The 23,165-nt window shown below is 40.6% G+C and overlaps 1 protein-coding gene across 7 annotated transcripts in view; it reads right to left on the bottom strand.

Annotated features, from left to right (window-relative positions):
• CCSER2 (coiled-coil serine rich protein 2) overlaps positions 1-18,379 on the bottom strand; it is a 162,539-nt gene extending 144,160 nt beyond the window's left edge. For 6 of the 7 annotated variants that reach the window (XR_002174499.3, XM_019925751.3, XM_019925754.3 and 3 more), the window contains exon 1: positions 18,242-18,379. The gene's annotated coding sequence lies outside the window, so the exon portion shown is untranslated. Of the gene's footprint in view, positions 1-16,313; positions 16,380-18,241 lie in introns of all 7 variants that reach the window. The other variant, XM_019925752.3, reaches the window with a different exon arrangement.
• Positions 18,380-23,165: the final 4,786 nt, after the last annotated feature.

Genomic DNA, 23,165 nt, shown 5'->3' on the forward strand with positions numbered 1-23,165 from the left:
CTCCTTCTGTCTTTTCAAATTCTTGCCCAGTTACTACTTCAGAGAAAAAAAAACAAAAAATCCTCTTGTTGGGACTTCCCTGGTGGCGCAGTGGTTAAGAATCCACCTGCCAATGCAGGGGACATGGGTTCGAGCCCTGGTCCAGGAAGATCCCACATGCCGCGGAGCAACTAAGCCTGTGCGCCACAACTACTGAGCCTGTTCTCTAGAGCCCACGAGCCACAAGTACTGAAGCCCGCACCGCCTAGAGCCCGTGCTCCACAACGAGAAGCCACCGCAGTGAGAAGCCTGTGCACCGCAATGAAGAGTAGCCCCCACCTGACACAACTAGAGAAAGCCCGCGTGCAGCAACGAAGACCCAACACAACCAAAAATAAATTAAAAAAAAAAATCCTGTTTATTTTCACTCCACTTATAAATCACAAAACGTGCCTGAGGAAGACAGATAAACCTTGAAAATTAGATAAACAGTTAAAAATGGCTTATCATGAAAAATATTTTAAAGTAAAATTAGATATAATAAATAAAAGTGCTATAAACAATCTCTATATCCTTAAAAATGCCACTCTGTCATACAGTGTACTTTAAATTTAATAAACCAGAACTTTGGAATTGGGAAATTACAGATCATATAAGAAATTGAGTCCAGAGAAGTTAAAAGAATTTCCATTCAGATTCTGTTGACCACAGAGCCAGCTTTTCTAACACAGAAAAGAAACCTAGAAATTCTAGAAATTTCTAGAAATTCTTACCTAGAAATTCTTTCAGAATTCACTCAACAACCATTTACAACAAATTACTAGATACAAAGAACAGTAACACAGAAATCCTGCTCTCAAGCCCCTCATTCTTTTTAAATGTCCACCTATCTCCTTAATACTCATCTAATAAAACTTGATTTTCTTCACATATCAATTAAAAAGCATAATTTCAATCAATTTTATTTTCTGGATTTAATTACTAACATCCAATGGTGTTACTGTCTATTATTTTGGGTTGACAAACATAAAATAATGGTTTTATGAGAAAATAGCTTTCCAAGTATTAAATAAAACATCTTTAGGTTTGGAAATTACTATAATTCAATTCTAAAGACATTTCTCTGTAAAAACAAAGTATGGAGTTATTTTTAAGTTTGCTTTTAAATATGCTAGTTATAGTATATAAGTAAGCTTCTCAGAAAAAACTTTCTAAACTTTAGTTATAATTACCGCTTAATTATTAGTTTTAATTGAAAATATTAAAATAGTAACCTATTTCAGGATAGTAGGAATTGTAGTATTGGTAGAAAACATTCAAATAATATACCAGCAGTCTAAGGTTTTGGTACCTTCAAGAAATAATTTAGACAGGAAAGAATACCCTAAACAATCCCTCAAGTCATTCAGTCTATTTCAGGTCTCTAAGCCAATCTGATACATTACTGCAGAAAAATTAAAATGTTTTTAAATCTCAAGAAAATAAATTTGGGGCCTTAGTTTAACTTTAGCAATTTTAGTTGATGAGCTCAAAAGGGTTAACAGTGTGATAAGGCCACACACAGGCAATCTTAGACTACACTAAAAGAAATGCACCATGGGGTTTCCCTGGTGGTGCAGTGGTTGAGAGTCCGCCTGCCGATGCAGGGGACGCGGGTTCGTGCCCCGGTCCAGGAAGATCCCACATGCTGCGGAGTGGCTGGGCCCATGAGCCATGGCCGCTGAGCCTGCGCGCCCGGAGCCTGTGCTCTGCAACGGGTGAGGCCACGACAGTGAGAGGCCTGCGTACCAAAAAAAAAAAAACAAGGACCACAACATATTTGGGTTTTTTTAATTCTTAAAGATGTAGGAAAAAACACTCAGTAAAAGCTGAGGGAAGAAATAAAAGTTACTAAAGAACCTAAATATGTTATGACTACAATTCTAGTAAAAAGGTGTTTTGGTTTTTTTCTTTACCTTGGACATAGCAGTATGTAGAAAGAGTCTTCCTCTAATTACATAGCAAATGAGACACAGCAACTAGGGGTTGCTGATAAAGAACTGAAATATTAAAAACACTATGCACAATCCCCAAATCGTGTTTACTTCAGTAACACAAATAATAATTTCATAACTACTTCAATAACAAATAATTTCATAAACTATGACTGAAAAAAAGTTAAAGGCTGAGGCCTGAGTATCAACCACACCTTAAAATCAAAGTACATTTATATTTAACCTATGCTGGCAACTGGTCAATACAACGCAAGGAACGCTTCAGTGACAAGAAAATACATATGATAATATTCTAGACACAACTTTGTTCTCTATTATGAAAGTAACTTTAAGTAAAATTATGTTAGGTAAGAATAAGCAACTTAGTAAACAAATTAAAAACTAATCATTTTACTGTGAAAGGTAGTTTTCAAATACTACAATTAAACTTGCCAGTCACAATATGATTAAACGAGAATACACATAAAGTACTTCAAAAACAAAACTATAAAGCAGAAATACATCTTTACCCAAAATGACTATATGGTAATACTGCAAAATGTCTCACTATCAAACGTTGAAATACCAAATGCTTGAAGGATACTTCTGGGCTTATAAAATTAACAAAACTTAGGTTAGTCCTTAGTGGGGCTTGATCCTCTTTTAGTACTTAGAAAATCCAAATATATCACAACACTGTCAGTTTGTCCTTCCAACCCCTTAGGAACTAGCTCTTTCTCTATTTCATGCCTGGTACTGCTTAAGGTCTACTTGTGGTCTACGTCACTTCTCTCCTCCACTCATGAAAGCTTCCTGACACTTGGCATATAATCCCCATGTGCTGCCCAAAGTTACTGCTCTGGACTCATCCAGAGTTGCCCAAACCCTCCAGCCCCATCTGGGGAACAGTAGGCAACCCAGCTCAGTCATTAGTTCCTTGGCAATGGCAAGTACTTGCTTCTAACCATCCTCTTCTGCACTCTCTTATTATGAGTAGGAGAATACAATGTTTCCTACTCATCTAGGTACTCTGTCTATATGATGGCTGTCTATTCTCCTAGTTTCCTTTAGATCTCTCCAACTCGTGGAATACAATGCACATGTCAATTTGTAATAATTCTCAACTCTGTCCTGTGTTCTCCAACACTACCTCATTTCTTAATCTAGAATCTTATCATCTAGAGCCAGTATTCTAGCATAAATTTCCTTAATTCCCTACCTTCAGTTTCTTCCCCTTCAATTCATCCCTATAGTTTTCCCAGAGTTGATATTTAAAATCATAAATCTGGGGCTTCCCTGGTGGCGCAGTGGTTGAGAGTCTGCCTGCTGATGCGGGGGACGTGGGTTCATGCCCCGGTCCGGGGGGATCCCACGTGCCACGGAGCGGCTGGGCCCGTGAGCCATGGACACTGGGCCTGTGCGTCAGGAGCCTGTGTTCCGCGGTGGGAGAGGCCGCGGCGGTGAGAGGCCGGTGTACCGCAGAAAAAGAAAAAGAAAAATCATATATCTGATGTCACTCTTCAATTTAAAATCCTTCAGTGGTCCTCCAAAGAACAAACACCTTAAAACAGTACTAACAACAGCAGGTGACAGCTGCTGAGAAGTTGTATGCCAGGTACCTGCATTACCTCATTTAAATCTCACAACAATCCTACAGTGTAGATATATTCATTATTCTTATTTTCCAGATTTAAGCAAAACGAAACTTGGAAAAATCACATGATCTGTCCATAGCCACACAGTAAGAAAATGCAGCTAAGATTACAAAAGCCTTCAAAATCTGGCTTTTACTCCTTTGCAGCAGCTCTCTCCCACAACTACCCAATAAACCCTGCCTTCCACTTATATTAAACCACCCAAAGATATGTGACCATACTATGATCTTTCAGGACTCCTTACCAGTCTTGGTACCATACTACCCCCCTTGGCTCAAAATGCCCACTCACCCACCTTGGTCCACCTTGGGAACTCTCTCTGAAGACTTTTTCCTTTCTTTCTTACCTCCTCCACAAGGGAGGTTCCTAGGCAGAACAATATAAGCCAAAATGATACACACACCCCACTCTAAACTTCAAAATGCTACAATACAGAATGCTCAAATAGATTTTCCAAGGTAATTTCCAGGTGAGAATATAGTGCCAGCCTCATAAACTCTACATTTATCAGAAAAGTAAATAAAGATCAACAATGTAGCAAGAGCAGAGGCTAATAAAAATACATTTAATACTTTTGCAAAACATTCACAACATGTAAAATTCAATTATTTTGAAATATGTGGTAAATCATCCCAAATATAAAGGATCAAATTTAAAAATACTTTCTTCTGCAAGTTTGGACTTCTTTAAATGTAACAAGCAAGATAAATTCTACAAAATTTTACAAAATCTGTTAGCAAACCAAGACAAAATTCAAGAAACTAAAGAGCTCTTCTATGACTATATCTGGGATCAGAAAATGACGATTCAATACTAAACAACTTGTGCTTATGAATCATATTAGATGATGTAGAGGTACAGGGATTATGTTACCACATCTGCAGCATCAGCATATTAGGCCTGCATCTTCCAGGAACATGCAACAATAATATCAGGAGTCTCTTTTGGGTATTAACTGAGTTTAAACAGCATTTCTTCAAGGTACTACTCAAATATATTAGCTTACAATTCCCCACGCTAAAGCTCCTATTTTCATCTATTCACAGCCTCAAGATCTTCCTGCTTAAGGGTTAAGCTAAGAAAGGAAGAAGTCTTCAGAGTTTCCATGGTGGACCAAGGTGGGTGAGTGGGTATTTTGAGCCAAGGAGGTAGTATGGTACCAAGACTGGTAAGGAGTCCTGAAAGATAGTAGTATGGTCACAGATCCTTGGGTGGTTTGGTATAAGTGGAAAGCAGGGTTTATACTTAATTGCTCTTTAACTGGCATTTGGACACAAAGCACCAAGTGTTACTTTCAAAGTTTTAATCTCTTTTCTAGCTCATTAAGAAAATGTCCTATAAGAGCACTTCTAGAACTTATCCATATATCTTTTCTTGCTTTTCCCCACTAATCCTTACAAATCATATTCTTAACTCTTAAGCAAATTTCTTGTAAAAAGCATAAACTACTTCTTAACAATATCACCTAACAGAGATATTTAGGAAATTGACCTTTAATGGTTCAAGCACTATTCTAGGGTGGCATATCCAAAATTATTTTGCCTTTGACATTCCTACTGGATACAACCAACATGTATTTCCTGTAGAATATCCAGGACCAAGCAGAAGAATTACTTTCAAAGGGTTTTTTTTTTACAATGGTCTACTCAGGATATTAGAGCCTGGCCGAAGGAAACAGTAAGGAGAATGGAGAAGGAAAAGCTCCATCAGCAGAACTTGACAGGCAAAGGAAAATGAACAGAAGTCAAGATGATTCTCAGGTTTATAATTTGGGTAACTGAGTGACTGGCAGCATCACTAACCATGGCAGGAAATGAAGTGAATACATAAGTCTGGAGAAGACCACGTACTAATTTTTGATGTTTTAAATTTCAGGTTTTCTGCTGAACTATCAGGTAGGCATTCTAAATAGCAAACTTAAGGACTGTAATGCTCAAGAGAGAAACTAGGGTGGATAAAAGAACACAGATATGAGATAACAAAAAATAATATGTTCAAGAAAGCATAACAATGAAGAAAAAAAAAGTCAGGCTGAAACCTTGGAAAACATGAACATTAAGGGACAGGAGTTAGTAATGATAGCTGAGAAAGAAGAGGTAAGAAAGAGAAACAGGAGAGAGTGATATCATGGAAGCCAAGAAAAAGAGGGTGTCAAGAACATGGGCACGATCAGCTCAATGGTTCACTCAGGATTTAACAATTAGGAACTATGTCCAAGGTTAATACAATTTCAACAAGTAGAGGAAGCAAAAGTAATAAAAACACTGTTGGGAGAAGGAAACAAAAAAGGAAGAGTGCAAAGTGTATTTGGCAAAGTGTATTTGGAACAGAATGTAGAAGAGTTTTGCTGGAATGGAAAGTTCATGTAGCAGAAGACAAGACAGGAAGTCTGGGCCAAAGACTTTGCATTCAAGATTTTATTCTATTTTAGATTTTATTCTGTGAGGAAGAAGAAAGACAAGTAGCTTTTCTTTTTTCTTTTTGAAACAACTACCCTGGTGACAACATTCATGATGAACTGGAATGACGAGAGTTACAAGCTATTAAGCAGTCTTAAAATTATCTAAACATAGTAATGAGGACCTGAAAGAGGTTGGCAGTAGACAAAGTAAGAATTAAGAGATACATGAAGGAGAGATATTCTCTAAGCCCAGTGTGCCCTAGATATTCCACTATTACTATATTATTATACTCATCACATTGCACCATAATCATCTGTGGACTGGAGTATAATAATAATCATAGGGCTTCCCTGGTGGCAGAGTGGTTGGGAGTCCATCTGCCAATGCAGGGGACACGGGTTCAAGCCCTGGTCCGGGAAGATCCCACATGCTGCAGAGCAGCTGAGCCTGTGTGCCACAGCTACTGAGGCTGCACTCTAGAGCCCGCGAGCCACAACTACTGAGCCCGCTGGCCGCAAATACTGAAGCCCGCACGCCTAGAGCCCGTGCTCTGCAATAAGAGAAGCCACCACAATGAGAAGCCCGTGCACTGCAACGAAGAGTAGCCCCCGCTCGCCGCAACTAGAGAAGGCCCGCACACAGCAACGAAGACCCAACGCAGCCAGAAACAAAATAAATAAAATAAATTTTTAAAAATAATCATATTATTATACTCATCACATTGCATCATAATCATTCGTGGACTGGGACCCTCTCTTATTCGGCCTCTCATTACTAGAACTAACAAAACAGGACACAGGAAGAGGCCAAAAAAATTTTGTTGAATTACAATAGAACTCAGTAATGATAAAATATAGAAGTGGGACTTAAAGTTACTGCAGAGAAACCTAAGTGACTACAAGACGGTAATATAGAAAACACTAATGGAGAAGTTAAGATCAAGTTTAGGGAATGAGTTTAAAATATGTTTAGGATGAGACGTGTCTAAGGACAACATTCAAATAGAAATATCAAACAGCAAAAAATGAAACCACAGAAGGAAAAAAAAACCCATAGGGATTAGGGGTGCCAACCCTCCATTCAGCCAAAAATCCAAGTACAACTTACAGTAAGCCCTCCCTATACTTGGTCCCTCTGCATCACAGATTTCACCAGCTAAGATCCTGTAGTACTATAGTATCTACTCTTGAAAGAATTCCACACATAAGTGGACCCATGCAGTTCAAACTTGTGTTGTTCAAGGGTAAACTGCATTCAGATATTCAAACAAAAAAGAGAATTTTGAGATACATCATGAAATCATCAACAAATCTTATTATTTGCTCATAAGAACAAATATTTAACAAAATACCAATTTCCTAAGACACTTTGGGGGTATGACTCTATCTTTAAGAATGCTATCTGAATTGCTTACTTGCATATTCTGTAAAAATTAAATTGATGTAAAAGCCCAACCAAATAGGTCAATCAAAACTGGGTCAATAGGGCTTCCCTGGTGGCAGAGTGGTTAAAAATCCGCCTGCCAATGCAGGGGACATGGGTTCGAGCCCTGGTCCGGGAAGATTCCACATGCCGCAGAGCAACTAAGCCCATGCGCCACAACTACTGAGCCCGTGCTCTAGAGCCCGAGAGCCACAACTACTGAGCCCACAAACCTAGAGCCCATGCTTCGTAACAAGAGAAGCCACTGCAATAAGAAGCCCACGCACCGCAACGAAGAGTAGCCCCCACTTGCCGCAACTACAGAAAGCCCACACGCAGCATAGAGAAAGCCCGCCTGCAGCAACGAAGACCCAACGCAGCCAAAAATAAATAAATAAAATAAATTTGTTTAAAAAAAACTGGGTCAATACTAAATAATTACTTGCTTTATTTATTCATTCATTCAAAAATATTTATTGAGTGACTATCAGTTTGCATTGGGACAAGGGGAACCAGATACAAAGCAAATAAAGTAACATATAGCAAATACTACAACAAAGTCACTGCAAAATGTAAAGAAACACAGGTAACACAGAACAAAGAATATAATGGAGGATGGGTAGAGAAGGCATGATGAAAATAGACCTAGAAGCTGTCCTGGAAGAGGAGACACCTATGTTGGGCTTTTTAAAAGATGAAGTGATTTAACAAGATAGCTAAGAAGCTGAATGGTATTCTGGAACAAAAGGAATAGTATGTGCAAAAGCATGGAGATGTCAAAAAGAGTTTCTCATCTTCATGGAAACATGACAGATATGTCATGGCACAGCTCATGGAAGACTTTCTGTACACTGATAAGGAATCTGACCCTTATCCTATAGTCCTGTGGTAAGAAACATCAGATGTGCATTAGAATGCCCTAAGGAGTACTCCAAATCCCCTAAAGCAGAGTGCAAGTGCAGGCAGGAGATGGAGAAGCAAAAAACAGGGCAGAGCCACAGAAGATTTTTAAGCAATAACAAAACTTGTTTCAGAAATCCAAAAGTCAGTAGCAGTGGCTAAGGGAAGAAAACCTCGAGGAAAACTGAAGAAGATTAAGAAGCAATTGCAATAATGCTCCAGCACTAAATACTGACAACTACCTACTCAAACATAAATGAACCACAGAAAGAGGCACATAAATGCTGTAACTGTAATATGCGCTTTGAACCATGAGTTTCAGAATTCATCTCTGATAACAACTCAATAATCAGAAGCAATTACAGTAAAAGTACAATCAGGGACATTAAAAAAAAAGGGAAAAAGAGTGGCCACCAAATTTTCCCCTTAAACGTACTTCATCTATACTTTAATTTAAAAGGTTTTTTTTATTAAAAAAAATTTTTTTTCTTTTTAAAAAAGATACTTCATAATAAAACTACCATAGCAGGCAGAGATTACTAAATCCAAATTTAGAACCTACCAAATGGCTACTAGCACTGTGCAAAACTACTGAGAATGATAATCAGTAAAAAGTTACCAGAGGGCTTCCCTGGTGGCGCAGTGGTTGAGAGTCCGCCTGCCGATGCAGGGGACACGGGTTCGTGCCCCGGTCTGGGAAGATTCCACATGCCGCGGAGCAGCTAGGCCCGTGAGCCATGGCCGCCGAGCCTGTGCGTCTGGAGCCTGTGCTCCACAATGGGAGAGGCCACAACAGTGAGAGGCCCGCGTACCGCAAAAAAAAAAAAAGTTACCAGAGAAAAACTGGTCAATAACAACAACAACAAAGATTATTTAATGGATTCCTAATAATTCATTAAAAATTTTGTTACCCACATATAAAAACAACAGTTTTGAACTGATGAAAATTCACCAAACTGGGGGGAAGGGATGTTCTTTAATACCTATCTCCACTAGCCACTGTCTTCATTTGAAAAAATATAGGTCAGTACATAAGGACACATATATGATAATGACAGACCTTAGGGTCACAGATAAGGATAAAATTAATTTCATTTATTTTTCAAAGAAATAGTTCCTGTAATTTTTTTCTCTCTACTGGGTCATTCCATCAGCTACAAATATACTAGAAAAGCACCCATCTTTTAAAAAAATTAAAATTCCTTGACTCCACATCCCCTCCAGCCAGCACCCTGTTTTTCCTCAGTTTCAGTTGAGACTCCTTGAAAACACTGGCTGTCTCCAATTTCTCTCCTACAGGTCCCTCTTAAACCCTCTCCAATCAAGTTTTCATCTCCATTAATCCACCATGAACAACTTAAGGTCACCAATGATTTTCCTTTTTTGTTTGTTTGGTTTTTTTTTGGTTGTACCACGAGGAATGAGGAATCCTCATTCCCTGACCAGGGATCAAACCCATGCCCCCTGCAATGAGTAGAAGTGCGGAGTCCTAACCACTGGACCTCCAAGGAATTCCCACCAATGATTTTCATATTGTTAAATCTAAGTCACATCTTAGTCCCCGATCTAACTGCAGCCAACAAAACTGATCACTCACTTCCCCCTTCTTAAAACATTTCACTTGGCTTCAGAGATAACCACTCACTCTTCATTTTCCTTCTTTGGAGGGTGCTTCTTACTCTCATTTTTTAGCTCTAGCACTAACTCTCTCTCCAGGTCCCTCTCTCTCATTAGAGGACCCCAAGGCAAAGTCTCTGACTTCTCCAGTCACACTCACTTCCTAGATTACCTTAATCAGTTCTAATGGTATTAAATACTATCTCTATGCCAATGACTGGAAATTTATATCCCCAGCCCCTCCTCTGAACTGAAATGCAGACTCATGTATACCCAGCTGTCTAGACAGTATCTCCACTTGGACTGCTAACATATCCAAAACTGAACGCCTTACTCCCCCTAAAACCTGCTTCTCCTGCAGTCTTCCCCATCTCGGTAAACTCCATTCTTTCAGTGGTTCAGGTCAAAACCTACAACCCACATCTAATCCACCATCAAATTCTGTTGGCTCTGCCTTCAAAATATACTGTGAGCACTTCTCCTAACCCTGCCTAAAATCACCATCATCTCCCACATGGCATTATTGCTGAAGCCTGCTGAATTATCTCATTATGCCCGCCTATGACATTCTCTACACACCAGTGGAAAGGTCTATTTAAAACAAGTCAAAATCAATGGATGGCTTCCCACTTTCAGGGTAAAAGCCAAAAAGTTCTATTGGCCTGTAAGGCCATATATGATCTATTTTGCACTCCCACTACCATCCCTTTGGCCCCTTCACCCACCTCTCTGGCCTCATCTTCCACCAATCATTCCTCACAAGGCCTCCAATGATCTGTTTATCACTCCTCAAACAGGACAAGCATGCTTCAGACAAAAGACATCTGCACTCTTATTCCATCTTCCTCAAATGCTCTCCCCTAGTATCTGTACAAATTAGATCACAACCTCACTTCTTCCACATCTCTGCTCACCACTGATCACTGCAGCATCCCCTGTGTTCTTTTCACCTTATTCTGCTTTGTTTTTTTCCACAGCAGTATAATAGCTGACATATTGCATACATACTTGTTTATTTTCTGTATCTTATTATTAGAATATAAGTTCCACAAGGTCAGAAAATGTGTTTTCTTCACTGCACCATTACTAGCAAGTGCCCAGCTGGTATTTGTTGAATGGAAAGATGGCATGAATGAGGAAAATCCAGATTCAGGATCTGGTCTCAAAGTCTGGGTTGAGGAAACTTACAGTGTAGAAATCCTCAAGTAGTGAAAAAAACATCAACTGCAAAAGTGGCCACAACAATGGCCAAGTCTACATGTCTAGCTGATGCCAATAATAAATAAGGGCTGACAAGTCCAGACTATCTTAAAATAAAGAAAATAAGCTTGAGATAAAATGTTTAAATAAAAATAAAAGAAAGAAGAAGAAATGGCCATCCCTGCCTCGCTATTCCCTGTAAAGAAATACCACCTGGATATGTTTCCTGTAAGCTGGCCTACCAAGTTAGACCAAAATATTACCAGACCCATTCTACACACTTAAATAGCTGTTAGGAATAGTCCCTGCTTTTCTAAGGTATGGGCTTCTGAGAAAATTGTAACTCCCAACCCTAACGCTGGCTGCCAAGACATAATGGTCAGAGAAAGCTCTCAAATTTCCCCAAAGCACTCAGGCTGCAACCAAATATCATTAATGTAATGACAACAACAATTCAAAGTACCTTCTGGTGTCTGCCTATCTTCATTTTCTCTAGTGTATGCACTAGGGTATCTGTCATCAAGAGACTGTGGTATCTTGATATGGGGGGAGGGAGGTGTGTGGAGGGTGGAGAAGGGGAGAGAGAGAAAGAGAGGGAGGGAAAGAAAGAGAGAGCAAATTCAAAGAAACAGGACCTGGATTTATTTTTTTCCATTTTAAAGAGAGGTAGATTGCCAGGGAATAGAAAGCATCTGTTAAGATACAAGATGTCACCTGGGCTCTTCAATATGACACCAAAACAGAGATCACAGAGGAACCAAAACCCTGAGAAATCCAGCATTCCTCAGCTAAAGAGCTGTCTTGCATCTCCCATTACCATACATAGAATTGAAGAGATGGCGCAGGAGACCATGCCAAAATGGACAGCTGAGAGCAGTAATGGGGGAGGGAAGAGTGGTAACAACCATGGAAAAGCAGGGGAGAGGAATAATTACCCATGTTTTTTCTCTTTTCCCCCTTCCTATTCTACTTACCAAGTATAGAAGAAACTGGGCAGATGAATACAAGGAAGGACAACACAGACAGTGAAGGATAACGATGCTCTGAAGCAAAAGGTAGCAGAAGAAATCATGCACAAATTCCTTTTCTAAGTCACTCTTCGAAAAACAAACATGAAGTTATGAACTGACCGAGGAAATTTAAAATTTAAAACAAATTCCCACACTTTAGATAATAACAAAACTATACAAAGAGAAGAGAGATTCTTAATTATTTGGAATGATGGTCCTGGGGCATTTTTAAGATCAACAATCCTCAAAGATGATCTAAATATTTTCGAACTAACTTACTGATCAACATGGGAAAGGTGAAAATCTTTCACTTTCATGGACGCAGGCTTTAAGAATTCTCTGGCTTCCCAATGGCTCCAAATCTCAAAATAACCCATTTGAAGTCAGAGAGGTAACTCTGGGGGCATTCAAAGGCAATCAACTCAGCAGAGAAGAGCTAAAAACTCAGAGATTACACCTATCATACTCTTGATTGGTCAATTCACTTAAAAAGAAAGGAGCGTTCTGATTGGTTGCTCTCTATAGGCTGAGTCACGCCCCAGCATCAGCACCTGTAGCAAGAAGATGGTAGAAGCTAAAAGAGGGCACAGGATACTCTGAGAAAGGGGGAGGGGCGGGGGGCCGGGAGGTCAGTAACAAAGGAAAGACGATTTAATGCTATGCAGCCACTGGCCATCAGCAAATCACAGTAGTGCACGCGAACCAAAACTGTTCGTAGCGTGAGGTGGCATTCCGTGTTTACTTCTGTGCGAATACTTCCCTCTCCTTAAGGCTCCTCTTCTAATCCTGCACTGATGGCTCTTCCCCCTCCTCCCTGACAACTGTCATTCTCTAGAGCTTCTCTTCCTCCAGCCACTTTTTGATTTTGGTGTTTCCTACCCCCAGTTCAGTCTCTTGCCATCTTCCTGAATTAGCTCATCCTGTATTAGCTCATGCTTTCTACTCAGTCCCTGTCCTTGACAAGTACATAACCCAGTGGGGGAGTTAGTTGTGTCACTAAGTTAGGTACAATAAATCCCAGTCAATGCTATGAAAGAAATATAACAAAGCGCTGTGAGCGCATATTCATCTGTCATTACCCCACTTGATAACGTCCAAATCAACACTCCAGCTTCCCACTCTCTTATCAGTTACTAAGCCCCACAGCTTTCCATAATACCCCTGATCTCCACTTCCAACTTGCAGTTTAGGCTTCATTTCTCATTAGACCTATTTCAACCACTTCCTATCAGAAACACAATTCAATATATTTCCACTTTGCCACATCAGCCATCTCCCTAAAAGATATAACATACTATATCATCCCTTTGCTTTGAAACATCTAATATTTTTCCAGTACCTAAGAGATAAAGTTCAAATCCTTAGCAGAGAAAATAAAGTAATATAATATACTTTTCAAATAGAGCCCTTTAAAAGCAGGCTGTTTGAGTTCTGGTTCCGATGCTTCCTAGCTGTGTTACCTTTGGCGGGTCACCTTACCTCTCTTTCTCATGTGCAAAATGAGGATATGAAAAGAACCTACATCTTAGGGTTGTTATGAGGATTAAGTAAGAAATTCTATCCAAGTACCAGCAAAGTAACCAGCACTCAATCAATGTTAATTACTACACCAGGGTTGTCTCATCTATCTAGAATGTCTTACTCCCAAAGGAAGAAGATAACCAAGGTTTTATTTTCGTACATTTTAGAATGATTAATAAAAGTTAAATCAGAAATGATCTTCTAGTTAATCCAGAAACAACAAAAACTTCAATTAACCAAAAACTGCTTTCATGAAATTTTTGCCTAAGTTTACTATAACTTATTAAAAAACAAATACCCATTTATAAAAAAAACTAGGTTAGTTTCGTTTTGTTTTGTTTCCTATTCAAGTTCAAGAAGAAAAAAGGCAGCAGTTTACCAATGGAAACTCACTTAGATATTTATAAGAATGTGATTCTCTATAGTATAAAATCCACAAAAATTAAATGCAATCTCAATTGCATATATTATTGTTAAAGATATATACATATAACAAAAAGAACCATAGAAGCTTAAGAAAATAAAAATATGCATCAGATGGTAGAGTGACATTTGTTCGTAGAGCTCACAATCAAAAGATGAAATCACACACAAAAATTGTCAATGATTTTTTTTTGGTTTTTGTTGTTGTGGTCAATGACTTTAATAATTTTAAAACTGCAAAGTCTACAACAATAAAAATAACAAAAATAAAACAGATCACAAACATATTTCAAGAGAATAATATATTTATGATGCTAGGTACTAATGAAAATTGGTAAGAAGAGTCCAGTAAATTTATGGGCAAAGGACAAACAATTCATACAAAGGAGGAAATAAAATGAGAGAAATACTGCACTTCCTTTTGTATTGTGAATAGTGATCTTAGACAGCAGGTACCCTTATACCCATTTGAAAAAAAAAAAAGTTCAAAACAAAAGCCTGTAAAAGATAAAACTGGTCAACCAAACTGCTGGAAGCAGTAAAAAAAAAATACTACCTTTCAGAAACAAACCTAGCAATATTTTTCAAAAGTGACAAAACCCTTCATACCTTTTGACCTTATAATCCCCCGCCTGGGGCTTTAGTCTAAAGGAAAGAAGCAAAACAAAGGACATCTCCATGTTAACTGCATCCCGTGAAAAACGGGAAGCAGCTGAGATGTCCAATAATTATAAATAAGTAAATAAATCAACTCACTGTAACACTGTATGATAATTTAAATATATAAAAACTATAGCAGTAAGAAAACATAAACATGAAGGCAAAAATTGAACTGTAATGCTGTGATTACAGTACAAAATCATGTATATATGATGAGAAATGAATAAGAGAATATTTTAAGTTTATTTTTTTTCCTTATTTCTTTGACCATTAAGTTGTCTGTTAGAATTGATCAGGCCTCCCATAGGAAGTACACATTTCAAAACTAACTTTTCAAAGGCATAAAACCACAATTTTTCTTTTCCAAAAAACCTATCACATAGAAGTAATCAGATAGGCTCTTTTCACGTACAGACTAGCGATACATGTAATTTTAGCCATGCTATTAGCCAGCTGTAACCTTATTTTATTAAATCTCATTTTACCATCAAAATGTAACTGTATGTGGGGGTCTCCATATGGTGAGCAGAAGCCACTTATTAAGGAGCACTCTATCCAGCAATGAGGTCAAAAACCCCAGACGAATGGAATAGTGGAGGTTAGGTTTCTCCTATATCCTAAAATGAATCATCATGTTTCTTAGCCTCAAGGGCTCTAAGACCCTAGAAGCAGCAGGCAATTAAGCAGCCAAAGAGATTGAAAGTGGAAGCTGATTTGCTCTCCCTCTGAAAATTGACAACTTCCTCATTTTCCCCCAAAGCACCATGGAATAATGAAAAATACACAAGTGTGACATCAGGAGATGTGGGATACAAGTGACTCTTAGTAACTTCAAGTAAGTTTCTTGCCCTTTGGGGTGTCAGTCGTTTAACGGGTAAAATTTTTAAAGTTGAAACAAATAATCTATGAATTCTTTCAAGTTCAATATCCTACTAATAGACCCCTTTAACCAATATACGTCCAACTCTCTCAAAATCTCCCACTCTGATTATAAAACAAGACTTAGAAGTAGGCAACTGGGGGCAAGGACACAGATGGTCAAAAGACCTGGATTGTATCCCATCTCTGTCCCCTTCTACCTGCATGACCTTGGGCAAATTTCTTTGTCTTAAAGTCCTAAATTAAAGAAACAGCAAGGGCTTCCCTGATGGTGCAGTGGTTGAGGGTCCGCCTGCCGATGCAGGGGACATGGGTTCGTGCCCCGGTCCGGGAAGATCCCGCATGCGGCGGAGCGGCTGGGCCCGTGGGCCATGGCTGCTGAGCCTGCGCGTCCAGAGCCTGTGCTCCTTAACGGGAGAGGCCACAACAGTGAGAGGCCCATGTACCGCAAAAAAAAAAAAAAAAAAAAATTAAAGAAACAGCAATACTTACTGGCCATATTCTTTTTATTCTTGTGTCATAAAACATATTGGTTTTTTTCTGTCTTAAGTGGGGTTTCATTCCTAACCAGCAACAACAATTTTGACTTTATTCCTGGAAATTTTAAAGTACCTTGTGCAGTCACCGCTTCTAAGTTTTCTAACACAGAAAGAGGTAGTTAATATACTTTACCTATAAACTATATTCAAGATTAGGAGCATTCCTCAAAAGTTCATTCAGTAAACAGCTTGTGAGCACCTGTGCCATAAAACAGCATGTGTTAGAGTTGCAAAGGTCCCTTCCCTTAAGAAGCCCAAAAGTCTGGTGAACACAGCCATATTAACAAATCATTAACTACCAACTGACAAGTCCTAACTGCAGAATGTACAATGTACTAGTGGATCAGTGAAGACAAGTGAGATAAGATGTCTGGACAAGATTCAGAGGTGATAATTTGGTCAGGTCTTGAAGGGTAAGTTGTTTACTAGATGGAGAAGAATTCTCAATAGAGGCAACAGTGTAAAACCACAAAGGAAGATGACATCTTCAGAGAACTCTAAGTAGTCTTTATTCAGAGGGCAGGCAAAATGGTAGAAGATGAAATGAGAAACAAAGACAAGTACGAGAAATCGTGAAGGGCTCTGACTTTTATCAAATACAGATTATGAAGAGTCACTGCCAGACTTTTAAACATGAAATCAAAGTCCCCTCTTCTTCCCCAATCAAAGTTGAGTCAAGACAACAAACAGAAAATGAAGGTCTGGATGTGAAAAGGTACAATAAATTGCCTTGTTGTGTTTTTTTAAATGGAGAGTTCCTGCTGTTCAGGATGGCTTCTAGCAGTTTCTTACTATGGCGTATTAATACAACACTGAAGTAAAACAGTATGAATTACAGCTAAAGGTTCAAGAAAGTGTGTGTTTACCCAAAGATTATTTGACATCAGTGTTGTTGAGAACACTAAAGAAAACAAGCAAATAAGAAAATACTAAAGATACTAAGTAATAAATTAAGAGAGGCAAACAGTAATAACATCTAAGACTGACTTCAGGCAAAACATTCAGGAATGTTTAAATCCTTATAATACATATATTGATTACAGATAAGACATGTTTTTTGTGACTATCTTTTGCAGAAGGCAAGTATCTTAAATGCCTTTTGGTTAAAGAAGAGGTGCCACAACCAAACTCTCTTTAAAACTAGTCTAGAAGATGATGCTTAAGAAGAAGAAAAAGAAAAAACTGGCAAAATTAATAGGTTCCATTAATATTTTAATGCTCAGGAAAAAAAGGGAGAAAAGAAATGCCTTTCAAAAGGTTATTTTGGAAAGCCTAAGCTCCATTTATCTCACCAATGGGAGTGAAACACAGACATTCCAATCTGGGACTACGAAGAGTCCCTGCATCAGTAATTTCCCACTGTTCAGGCCTAGTCTAGGAACAGCAAGCCTAACTGGCTGGGTAGCCCACAAAGATGAATTTGCAATTACTGAAATTCAAACTCAAGCTTAGCCGTCAAATGCTCCCTCAAAGGAGTCATTCTCCCTTTGCCTGACAAAAAAGAGTAGGTGCATTAAAAAAAATATATATATGTATAAAAACAGCAGATGTCTAAAAAGGAGAGAGAAGCAGCATCTGAACCTATGGCAATGATGTGGTCCACCAAAGTTTTGTCTCAGGATGTGTTTAGGGTGTGTCTTTGTTTGGGCCCAGTAATTAAAAAAAAAAAAAACCACAGTCATTCGGGGCACCCCGGTACTTGGTACTTTCCCTATCATCCCTCACTAGCATCCTGGCTCTGAAATCACTGGGTATCTCAGCCTCGCCCTGATTTCTCCTTGAGAGAGGGCCGCAGCCGCAGCGGCCCACGGGCCCTGATATGCCTGTCACAGCCCCAGGGGCGAGGGGCGTCCGACCTCCCCGCTCCACGCCTGCCTGCCCTCAGGCGGCTCGCGGAGACTCCAGAGGGTCGCTCCGGAGGACAGGAGGCCGGAGGACGCCACGGCCCTATCCCGGGCGCCCGGACCTGGGCCCCGGACCGCGCCCCCTGCCCAGGGCTGCCGCGGGCGCTCGCCCCGCCCCGACTCCGGCCCCTGCTCCCGCCCCGACCCCGACTCTCACCGTGCGGAGGTCGCGCTGCCTCCTCAGCAGCGGCCCGGCTGCGGGTCGCCCAGCGACCTACAAGCCAAAGGACGGCAGGTGAGGCGAGGAGCCGCCCGTCACATCCCCGCTGGCCCAGCCGCCCGACCCACAGCAGCCAGCATCACGTCCACGGCCTGAGGGAGCGCTGGACTCCAGAGCCACCGCGCCCCCTCCCTCGGCCGGCGCCCGCCTGGACTCCGCCCTCCGGGGCCCCCGAACCGCGCGTGCGCAGCCCCGCCCCCCGAGACGCCCTGCGCAGGCGCGAGCCTCACGAGGTTAGGCCCCGCCTTTGGGCCCACCCCTGCCGCCTGACTCCGGCTTCTGCCCATTTCTGGCACCGCCCCCGCCCTCTCGCCAGCCTTTCCCAGGCTACGCCCCCACTTCAGGACCCGCCCCCTTCCACTGACCTTGCCTCTCTGCCCCCTGACTCAGGCCTTTCCTGCGCCCAACTTGTGACGCCAGCCTGGTGGCTGACGCACCTATAGCCGGCCTCCTGGACCAACATCTGCCTCTTTACCTCGGTCAAACCTGTCAACTAAACCTCCTGACCCCGAAAAGTTAGGAGTAGTCTGAGCTTTGGGACTGACATGGGCTCCTCTCCCACATTTCGGTGAAGTGGACAGATCTAACATTTTGTGTTTTCAGGTCCATCCCTGTTTTCTGCCCTCCGGTGCTTGCTCTGGATAATGCCGGATCTTACTGAGAACCAACACTCTGCCGGATCTTACTGAGATTGAGTGGAAGAAATAGGCACACCGGAGTGCTGAGAGTGGAAACAGCTTCATGACATAATCAATCTGGGTTTCTTTTGCCGGAAGCCAGGTCCTCCTGCCCTCTGGGACTTCATCAGCCATAGGCCTTCTCTTCCCCTCCTTTCTCCCTTGATGGCTTGGCTTGTTGAGTGCCCTTGCCCCTGGAAGCCTCCCTGGTCTAGCTGGATGTAAAAGCCCTGGAGGTTCCCCTGTCTGGCAATAGACTTACCTGAAATCCCTGTAGGCCACGCTTATCAGCAGCTCCACTGCAGTAAATAACTTTGAGGATTTCTTGAGAAATACTGATTTCTTTCATGCCTCCAGATCAGTGATACTCCAAGGGGAAAGGGAGTGGAAAGTACCAGACTGATATGAGGGGGCATGCCTGATTTGTAGAACCAGACTTCTCTTAATAATATACTTTTATATTTGGAAAATAGTGTCATGTTTAAAATCAACCCATAAAGTTAAAGATTGAATTTCTTGGAAGATAAGATGTATGCTTAAAATGTAGAGAAAGACTAGAACTAAACACTCTACGATTTATCTCTGGATTAAGTAGACTAGAACTAAACACTCTACGATTTATCTCTGGATTAAGTAGACTAGAACTAAACACTCTACGATTTATCTCTGGATTAAGTCAGGTCATTAGGCAAACACCAGACTGAACACTTGAACACACCCCTCAAGAACATCCCTCAAGAAATGCAGTTACTGGACTTCCCTGGTGGCGCAGTGGTTGGGAGTCCGCCTGCCGATGCAGGGGACGCGGGTTTGTGCCCCGGTCCGGGAGGATCCCGCGTGCCGCGGAGCGGCTGGGCCCGTGAGCCGTGGCCGCTGGGCCTGTGAATCCGGGGCCTGTGCTCCGCGGTGGGAGAGGCCGCAACGGTGAGAGGCCCGCGTACCAAAAAAAAAAAAAAAAAGAAATGCAGTTACCAGCATGTGCTTTGGGGTTTATGCCATCAGCTAAATTGAGAGGTGGTACAAGAAATGTCTCCTTGAGCTTCCCTGGGCACAGTGGTTAAGAATCTGCCTGCCAATGCAGGGGACACGGGTTCAAGCCCTGGTCCAGGAAGATCCCACATGCTGCAGAGCAACTAAGCCCGTGCGCCACAACGACTGAGCCTGTGCTGTAGAGCCCGCAAGCCACAACTACTGAGCCTGCCTGCTGCAACTACTGAAGCCGGCGGACCTAGAGCCCATGCTCTGCAACAAGAGAAGCCACCGCAATGAGAAGCCCGCGCACCGCAACAAAGAGTAGCCCCCACTCGACGCAACCAGAGAAAACCCACACTCAGTAGCGAAGACCCAACGCAGCCAAAAATAAAAATAAATAGATTATTTAATTAATTTAAAAAAAGAAAGAAATGTCTCCTAACAGCTTGTATGCGGGAATTGGAGAAGATGCTACATACTAGACAGTCTGCATGTGAGGATCTAGGAAAGGAACATCTCTGTTCCAAAAACCAGAAAGAGCTATGCTATAGCTCTTATATAGGTTGCTATCTTGTGATTCTCTAAAGACGTGAAGTGATTATGTTTTCTCTTTTCTTTAGCAGCTCTTAAATACTGTCACCTTTCCCTTCTTCCTCTACAAAGGTTACTGGGGGCTTGCTGTGTATGAATATTTCCCAACTTCATCTAATTTTCCTTATTGCTGTTTAGTCTTTATCCCAATTTCCTCATTTACTTGGTTGTTATCATGTCACTTTAGTTCTGTCAGGCACATCAAGCTATATATAGAAAAGCTTTTAATATTAAATATAAATATATTGTATATACATATTATATATATCCTTAGAAGTCTGACCTCTGAGAGTCTGAAGCCTGCTTATGACTGAGGCTAAATGTGAGAGGGCAGATCAAGATGAGCAGTGGTTCACAAATTTTAGTTAGAATTACCTGGGGAACTTAGCAAACTGTAGCTTGCTGGGCACCACCCCCAGGGTTTCTGATTCAGAAGGCCTGGGTGGTACCCCAAAATTTGTAGTTCTAATAAGTTCCTGGGAGGAATAATGCCCAGGGACCACACCGTAAGAACCATTGCACTAAACTACCTCTTCAACAATCTATTCTACAATCATCCTAATCAGGTAGGAGATGACCATCTCCCAGAAACCCATGAATGACTGATGGGAGACAAAGGTTTAAGTGTCATGTGTTATGTGGATAAGTAACCCAACTGTGGCAGCCTTCAACACAGGCTAGGCAGCAGAGAAGGCCTGAGAAGGCCAGGGTATAACCCCAGCCCCACGAGCAGGGGAAGTAGAACAGAAGATGAAGAGTCAGGGGCAGATGTATAAAATGCTGTGGTGGGAACGTTGGTAGTTTGACAAACCTTCCCAGTGTTTTTTGGGATGGGCCCAGTGGTGTCAGGGAAAACAGGGCATCAGATGATCTTTTGGATCGCAGTCTGGACTTGCTTATTAAGAAAAATGGTATGATAGCACAGAATGTTTGGAGGAAGGGGTGTCTGCCTTACAGATGTCTGTATGGGAATGAGTCTAGAGAAGAGTCAGCAAGCATATTTATACATTTTTACTATGCATGTTTATTAGATTAAAAAAGTATCTACAATAGGATCATAATGGGTAAAACAAGGAAAAGACTTCTCACAATTCTCAAACACACTTAATACAATCATAATAATATTTCAGTGTATTTTCTTAAGTTTATAGACATCTTAACATGTTTTACTAGTTTGGAGTTAATATTCCTAGGGACTTCTGTATTTATTTATAGCTTAAATACTGTAATACACATTTATTATCTTTAAAAAGATGCTCAACATCACTAATCATCAGTGAAATGCACATCAAAACCAAAATGAGATATCACTTCACACTTGTTAGAATGGTTATCATCAAAAAGACTAGAAATACATGTTGGTGAGGATGTGGTGAAAAGGGAACCCTTGTGCACTGTTGGTGGGAATGTAAATTGATGCAGTCACTATGAAAACAGTATGAAGTTTCCTCAAAAAATTAAAAATAGAACTACCAAATGATCCCACGATTCTACTTCTGGATTTTCATCTGAAGAAAATCAAGACACTAACTTGAAAAGATACATGAACTCCTGTGTTCAGTGCAGCATTATTTACAATACCCAAGATATGCAAACAGCTGTGTTATTGACAGATGAATGGATAAAGAAGATTTGGTATATATACAATGGAATATTATTCAGAGAAGAAAAAAAAAGAAATCTTGCCATTTGTGACAATGTGGATGGACCTCGAAGACATTACATGAAGTGAAATAAGTAAGACAGAGAAAGACAAATACTGTATTATTTCTCTTATACATGGAATATAAAAAAAACAAAAAAACAAAAAAAACAAGCTCAAGCTCATAGATACAGAGAACAGACAGATTAGTGTGTGCCAGAGGTGGGGGTGTGAAAGGGTGGGAGAAATGGGTGAACTGTTTTTGGTTTTTTGGTTAAATAAATTTCTTTTTTTTAAATGTTAAAAAAAAAAAAAGGGGAGAGAGAGAGAGATCACCTCATACCTCTTAGAATGGCTATAATTTAAAAAAGAACAAAAAAACAAGAGATAAAAAAATGCTGGCAAGGATGTGGAGAAAAGAGGACACTTGTGCAGTATTGTTGGGAGTGTAAATTGGTACAGCCAGTATGGAAAACACTACAGAGGTTCCTCAAAAAATTAAAAATAGCACTACCATATGACACAGCAATCCCACTTCTGGGTATATATTTGAAGGAAAGTAAAGCACTATCTTGAAGCTATGTCTCTTTCTCAATGTTAATCACAGCATAATTCACAAGAGCCAAGACATGGATGAATAGATAAGGAAATTCTTAATTGAGAATGGTCTGTGGTCTCCTTTTATTGGGATAAAAATCTTTGGGACTTCCCTGGCGGTCCAGTGGTTAAGATTCTGTGTTTCCAGTACGGGCCGGGGTTGGCGGGGGGCGGGGGGGGGGGCGGCGGGCGCAGGTTCGATCCCTGGTCAAGGAACTAAGATCCACATGCCACATGGCACGGCCAAAATAAAATGAAAAAAAAAAATTTACAGATGGAATAAAAATCTTTGGAATTTATCCTAAATGAGTTGAAATGTATTGGAATAAAAACCTGATAATCTTCATCAGGTTTAGAGATTAATATTATATATAGTTTAAGT

Source organism: Tursiops truncatus, chromosome 16 (assembly GCF_011762595.2).
Source record: "Tursiops truncatus isolate mTurTru1 chromosome 16, mTurTru1.mat.Y, whole genome shotgun sequence".
Taxonomy (NCBI): domain Eukaryota; kingdom Metazoa; phylum Chordata; class Mammalia; order Artiodactyla; family Delphinidae; genus Tursiops; species Tursiops truncatus.